The sequence below is a fragment of the Perna viridis genome, chromosome 1 (assembly GCF_037379345.1).
Source record: "Perna viridis isolate PV_CMFRI_1.1 ecotype Kerala chromosome 1, ASM3737934v1, whole genome shotgun sequence".
NCBI classification, from domain to species: domain Eukaryota; kingdom Metazoa; phylum Mollusca; class Bivalvia; order Mytilida; family Mytilidae; genus Perna; species Perna viridis.
Window position 1 is genome coordinate 47,276,649 of NC_142445.1, and position 6,354 is coordinate 47,283,002.

A 6,354-nucleotide genomic window follows, 5' to 3' on the forward strand; every position below is an offset into this window, starting at 1 on the left:
CTTTACAGTAAGAGTCTTTTATCTGCAAGAATAAACAAAATACAAGATTTAATAGTGACGCGAGCCGAACTGAGCAGGAAATGATAACAACAATATACAGCCAAACAATTATACACGTCACGCGAGTATATACGCAGCTCTACATTAAGCATTATCAATGATATGACTACTTATTTTACCAAGTTTGCCAAGTCGCAATTTTAAGTTGACTACATGTTTGTATTGCAATACCGAAAATAACTATCCGTAATTAGAAGCGTGAGGTTTATACTGTCTTAAAACATGGTTTAAACCACTTGCCTGTACTACGTCAGGACCATTGCGGTTATTTAATTACAACTTTCCGTTTTTTGCCGTGCTTTCCTCTTCGATTATTTTGTTATCAATTAATTAATGTCTTCTTGGATTTAAAAAAGACTAACGAATAGTACACTCAGTCAAGTTAAGTTCAGTGTAACCACCATAATCTATACCACAGACGAATCGCTAAGATATTGTTGTATATGATCATTTGCCGACTTTACATTCTACTATTCGTGTAATCATCTAGCTGGAGTAGACAATTTACCGCTAAATAACTCGATATTTAAAGAACTTATGTATTCACAATGATGTGATAAATGAAATATATACTTTATAATAAAATCCTCATAATTTAGACCTCCGAGCGTTACCCGTAAGAGTTTGCAATGACGTCGCCCCCTCCCCCCATACACACACCGAAAAAAAAAATCGGAACATTCATAATTCCCTTTCTGTCAAAATGTTTCCGACAAGACTTCAAATAACAGGCCTAGAGGATTCAAAAGAATAATCTTCTAGATATCGCCGAATAAGTTATAAATAATAATAATAAAATACCTTAGAACACAAAATAAATAGAAAAATCCAAAGCTTTATTGAAGTCATATTAATTAAATCCTCAAAACATTGAAAGGAAAAAAATCAGCGGCACCAAAACCTGTCGAAATTTCACTGATTTACACAAACTGCCTTTATCATGAATATTTCTACTTTTGTAATATATCAGTAATGGAAAATCATTGTCATGCTTAACGCTGAAAGAATGCTGATAAGGAAAAGAAAGGGTGTGTAAAGGAAGGGTCACAAGTAAATTTGGGGGCGGAGATACAGGGGTCATTTAATGTATAATTTATATCCGTCAGTCTGTTTACTCTACATTATACGCCCTTGCTTTCTATGACACAGCTATTATTGAGTGGACTTTGCATTCTGCTTTATCAATAGACAATCACTTTGGTCACTCCATATCTCTGTAATTGATGAGACCATGAGTTTTGTATGAAGAATTTGTAAATAGATTTAGATAACTTAAACGAACATGCTGGTAGAATTGGACATACAATGTCAAGTCTAATAGTCATCGAGCGCTATTGTAGTTGATTTAGCTGGGAAACTAGCTGATATTATACAATGTTTGTCATATGTATGCTTTCAAAGGTGTAAACTTTGAAGCTTGTCCTAGAGATTGCAGGTACAAGTGTTGAGTATACTGTTGCTTGATGGGCCGAATATGTAGGTTTTTCTTTCCTAGTTGTTTTGTTTTGTATTTTTCTTGTGCCATTTAGAGAGGTGGATAGTTTATGTGATTGGAGTTTCTTATACTTCTATAAAAAATCGATAAAAACGAACGAACAAATGCAACAGTAACAGCGTGTTGGTACATAACATTTACTTACAGACCCGTCGTATGTGCAGTCCGTTGAATTATAAATTGCTTTGCGGAGCGCAGCTAGATACATCCGCAGAAGTCAAACCCTGGTATGGATACATAATTCAAGCTTGATACAGCTCTGAATTTGAACAGGAGGTACATGTCAAAACCCACCAAATTCACTTTTGTTCCTAACGCAGAAACAGTTACAGACCACACAACCAGTCTAAGATTTTGCATTTGAATGTTGCGCTTTTGAGATCAAATTTACATAGATTGTACATGAAATTAACCCTTTGCAAGAGTTATCGTTTTTTATTTGCTCTGATTTGGTTGCTTTTAGTGCGATACGAAAATGTAGCATCTGAAGACCGATAAAACTGCTTATTCGGTGGGGTTTTCTACACCATGAATCACCTTTATTGTAGGTAGAGTCTGAATTTTACATGGACTGGTAGTTGAATATTTAACACAAAATATATAAAAATCAAAAAGAAGCTTTCATGCAAGAAAGTTTCATGAAAATTGCTCGAAGTGTTTTTTTAAGTTATTGTACAATTATGGGAAATCCACCTTTTTAATAAAGTTAAAAAAAACGAAAACGGAAAATCAGAAATTCATAACTAAATTGAAAACGAAGCTAACATCAATAATAATAGTAATAAACTTTTTTTCCAAGGTTTCATGAAAGTGGATGCAACCACTAATGAGAGTTTTTTTTATAAACGAAGTCTCATAACTCTAAATCGTTCAGTGGCATTGCCGAATACATAAAATCACCCAATGTTTGTACGAATAAAGTCACAGAACTCAGACAAAGCAGATTTTTTTAAGTCGAAAAGAGTTCAAATAAACGGAAAGAACAAATTGATCAAGAGTTTCATTAAAAATGGTGGCAGCATTTTTTGAGTTGAACGACCGACAGATGGACGAACAACGGTGTACCATAATATCACAATCTATTTAGTAATTCATAAAATCGAAATGTTTGTTGCTCTTTTATTAGACAATCAGAAGTATAAAACAACAATATATTAACCAACTCATATAAAAAGCATAATTCAGTTTGATTACTATTTCCAACCGCCCGTTCCATAAAAGTTTATTGCACATATACATATATACTTATTACTCAACACGTCGTTCTGCACATTCTCTCGAGTAGGCTTCAAAAGCAACCCACGCAAATCAAAAGATTTCGATAAATACCAAATGAGTTTCAAGTATCTAGACTACTTGAGTAATAAATGAATTAATATCTATTTCACAATGCACATATTAATTATATCGATTTGTTAGTCATGCTCCAAGACCGTCCCGCAGTATACAAACGACAATACGTATAAAGGCACATTTCTGAAGCATAAAAATCGGTGTCAGTCTTCACTTTTAGTACTTTTCGTCCCTGACGAAGGCCTTACTGCCGAAAATGTGGGGCTCATTTTCTGTATTTTTAAAACGTTTTATTTGTACTTTATTCGCATTTAGTTTCCCTTTATCTTTCAAACATGATTATTGTTTCTCATTTATGATTCTTATTGATCTCTTTGTTCTTATAGTAATATAACAAAACGAATTGTAGTTATAATGTAGTACGCCTTTCGATTTCTCTATCGAGAGAAGTTAAAATTACAATTTTACTGCAACCGTAGATGGATCCAAAATGGGCGGACTGAGCCCCTCTTATGTAATTGAAATTGTAAAAAAAATGGCGAAAAAATTAAAAAGAATATGGTGCTGTAAATAATCAAGCGAACGCGTCATTAAGCACAAGTCACTATGATGCATACCTTTTTTTAGTTTTCTAAGTGTTTTTTTTTTCTATAGATCTCACAGAAAATTTTGGCTATTTGAACAAATTTTGGTTTTGTTCCAACTGGTGATCAGAATCCTAGGGAAATTACCCAGGTCCATTAGAAACTTAGTTTGGCCCCCTAGCTTTTGAAGTTTAACTCTTGAGTCATATTCATTGGATTATCCTAGTTGTTCATATTAGTTTTCTGTGCAATTCGAATGCCGTGATAAATACTACATGTATTTAAAAAAAATAATATTACATTCAATAAAAAGAATGCGCCCTATTGAAATAGACTACGTTCAAAACAATACAATTATATAAAAAGGCAAACAAGAATAAAAACGCTATAATGAGAATACGTTTAGTTTATACCAAGGTACTAGGACTTGAATTTGCCCGAGCCAGAGACGAATCTAAGATTTCCAGGAACGAGGTGAACATTTTAAGGGGTGAATGGGGTTTTCTCCGCCCACCTGAATTCACCACTGATGTCAAATTTCTAAATCATGCCAGTATTTATGTAATGCATTTGGTTATAATTACCGTCCAAGATTTTGATTTTTTTTTGTAACGTGTATTCTAATTATTTGACATTTTTTCCGTTTATAATAGACATAATTTTACCATGTGAATTTTACTACATATAACGTTGCTTGTTTTTTTTTTTTTTTTTTTACTTGTTAAATTTTTAATTAAATATTAAATTATAAGGCATGATTGTAATATTCTCAAGTCTACTTGAAACATGAAGTTGCAAGCTATGAATACCCTCACTCATACAGGAAGTTGAAATCGAAGAGCAAACAAATTCACATACAACAGTTGGCTTATTTACATGAAACAACACAATAAATTTTAAATCAATCCATCAGATGTGAGCCGAGATTTTTTTCGTGACGAAATTTTGATCTATTGAAAAATGGTAGAGTCTCACGAAACAGTAAGTTGACATCGGAGAGCAACACAATTTTCTTACAACATAGTCCCCATCTATATGATGCCACACACCAAATTGGAATCAATCTATCCATTGGGAGCCGAGAAAACCGTGACGAAAACTTTGAACGGATGGACAAGGGTATTCCAATATACCATCACCCGTTAAGTGGGGGTATATTAACCTCGATCCATGTGGTGCACACTTGAAAATAATTCGCTACGAGAGTAATTTAGTGTGCACCTCATGATTAAGGTTATTTTATATATATATCTTATAATCATTCATCAAATAAACAAACGGATTCATACATCTTGACATGATCTCCATATAAGATCGAAGTACAGAATTATTGATTCCCCTAAAATCAAATATTTAACCATATCAAGGGATGGTCATCAACTGGTAATCCTGTTTCCATGCGACTGAGATAAAGACCGCAAATGCATTCAACTGTGGACTGTACTATTCAGAATTTTTATTTGAATTTAAACTTATCGATGATTTTGACAATAGATTGAACGTATAATCTTATGACCTCTACTTTGAAGTTATTTCACAAAATCTACATTTAAATGACAACAATAAAAGTTTAATAACTTGAAACTAGGGCTGTAACTTTTCGCAAAATAGACAGAAAACTTTTTAAAAATAAAATGCTTTACGGGTTGTAGCTTGATATGACAGCAGAGACCGAACCCTGAACTGTTGGGGCAAGTATGGCCAGCATTCAAATTTCATACAGCTTTGATTTTTTAATTATTAGACATTTGCCACAGGGTTATAATTTGACCTTTTTTAACCCCTAATTACTTCCAAGCATAACCTCCAAAATTAATCTCAACTTTGCCTTTGGAGAATGGTACTTTGTGCTAGAATTTCAAAGAGATTGATTCCCATTCAATCATGTTATCATCCAGAAATTAGAAAAAATTCTTGTTTCTGGCCTCTTTGTTACCATGAAACGTGTACACATATCAAAATTTTCCATATTTATATGATTGGTATCCCTGATTATATATTTTATTTTTCAAAATTCAAATACTAAATTTTCAAAATACCTGAAACACTGAGGCTTCATTCCTTGTATTGCACACATTAATACCTCTTTATGAAGGTGTTGGCTTCCCATTTTGATAGTTCTGGTTTTGAGTACTTCTTGTATACAATTAATAGTTGGATTTAGATCTTCCTATATATTTAATTCTAATAATGCTGATGAGAATTTACAGTGTACAGCATATCGAAATTTTAAATATTCATTTGATTGGTATTTTTGTATTTATTCACCCCTTATTCTTAATTTGCTATAGTTACAACCCTAAAAATAAACCCCAGTCTCCTTTTGAGGCTTAGTAACTTGTAGTACAATTTAAAAAAGAGATCCATTTACTTTTCCTCAAGATACTGTCTGGACATCATGAAAATGCTTGTTTCTGGTGCCTTTTTGGCCCTTAATTCAAAATTCCTTTAAGTCAAAGCCCCCATAATTCACGTAAATGCTTGTTTTTGGCCCGTCATTCCTCAAGTGTTCAAGTCTTCAATTCCAGTCTGACCTTTGAGGTATAAGGTATAAAATATCATAAAGCAAAATCATAGTCAACCATATGCTTTTCAAGGAGTTTTATAATTAAATCCAAGACGAGTGTTTTTTTGGCCACTCATTCTAAATGGTTTAGGCCATAACACCCAAAATCAATACCAACCTTCTCTATGAGGTTTGGAACCTTGTTCTAAAATTTTATAAAGATCAAGAAACTAATGTCTCACAATAAAACTAAGTGTCTTCCTAGGACTGTACCATATCATTATACAGCTGCAAATATTGTGTGGTAGTATAAAAAAGACAATAAATGCTTCACAGGCATCAGCTTGATATGACCACAGAGGTGGAACCCAAAACAGCTGAGCAGTATGAACATAACCTTTAACTTGATACAGCTC